This window comes from Arachis stenosperma, chromosome 4 (genome assembly GCF_014773155.1).
Source record: "Arachis stenosperma cultivar V10309 chromosome 4, arast.V10309.gnm1.PFL2, whole genome shotgun sequence".
NCBI classification, from domain to species: domain Eukaryota; kingdom Viridiplantae; phylum Streptophyta; class Magnoliopsida; order Fabales; family Fabaceae; genus Arachis; species Arachis stenosperma.
The window spans coordinates 52,900,418-52,901,687 of NC_080380.1; the positions used below are offsets into that span (position 1 = coordinate 52,900,418).

Sequence of the window (1,270 nt, forward strand, 5' to 3'; positions counted from 1 at the left end):
TTATCATTCTGCATTCTTCCCATCTCACCTTCTTTGTTTCTCCTCTTGGATTCTTCTCTGTATCACTGAGAAATCCATCAGTGGGTTTGGGAATTTGTTGAGATAAATACCCTACTTGGGACTCCAATCTCTTGATGTTTTCTCCTTGGTTCTTGATATTGGCTCGCACTTCTTCCTTAAACACTTTGTTGTCTTGGACTTCTCTGCATAAGTTTTCAAGTAGAGCTTCAATCTTTGAGAGCCTATCATCTGTTGATGATGGTGGGTTGAGATTAGGCGGTTGAGAAAGTCGGTTAGATGGATGTTGGAAATATCTCTGTGAGGTGTTTTGATGAGTAGCATTGTTGTTGGAGTTGAGGTTGTGGCGTCTCTGATTTTGCCCTTGGTCTTGTTGGTTTCCCAATCCAAAGTTGGGGTGATTTCTCCATCCAGAGTTGTAAGTTTTGGAGTATGGATCATGGACTTGTCTAGGTGAATTTCCAACATGGTTGGCTTGCTCCCAGTCACCTTCTTCTCCTATGTTTACTCCTTCTTGAGCTGATGATGAGGTGATGGCTGCTGCAACTTGGTTCTCCTCCACCTTCTTGGTAAGATCTCCTAGCTACTTGGTGATCATCTTGTTTTGAGCTAACAATGCATCCATGTGGTTCAGCTCCATTACTCCTCTGGTGTTACTTCTTTCGGAGGCATAGAAGTAGTCATTTTCAGTAACTGTTTCAATGACATCTACGGCTTCTTCAATGGTTTTCTTCTTGTTTAGAGAGCCTCCTGATGAATGATCCATAGCCTTCTTTGACTAATAGGAAAGACTTTTATAGAAGATGTGAAGTTGAACCCACTCATTAAACATCTCTGGTGGGCATCTCCTTGTTAGGTCTTTGAATCTCTCCCATGCTTCATAAAGTGTCTCACCATCTTGTTGTTTAAAAGTTTGCACCTCAGTTCTTAGCCTATTGATCCTTTGAGGAGGGTAAAATCTTGCTAAAAACTTGTTCACCACTTCTTCCCAATTAGTTAAGCTTTCCTTTGGAAAGGATTCAAGCCATTTGGATGCCTTGTCCCTAAGTGAAAAAGGGAACAAGAGCAACCTATAGACATCTGGATGGACTCTATTGGACTTCATTGTGTCACAAATCCTCAGGAAGGTGGTTAAGTGTTGATTAGGATCTTCTTGAGCACCTCCTCCAAATGAGCAATTATTCTGCACAAGAGTGATGAGCTGGGGTTTTAGCTCGAAATTGTTGGCATGTATGGTGGGCTTCTGAATGCT

The 1,270-nt window shown here is 41.8% G+C and overlaps 1 non-coding gene across 1 annotated transcript; it reads left to right on the forward strand.

Moving 5' to 3' along the window:
- The first annotated feature begins 844 nt into the window (after positions 1-844).
- On the forward strand, positions 845-952 carry LOC130977256 (small nucleolar RNA R71). The gene has a single exon (XR_009084956.1). It is a non-coding gene; the product is annotated as a small nucleolar RNA R71 (small nucleolar RNA).
- The last annotated feature ends 318 nt before the right edge of the window (positions 953-1,270 follow it).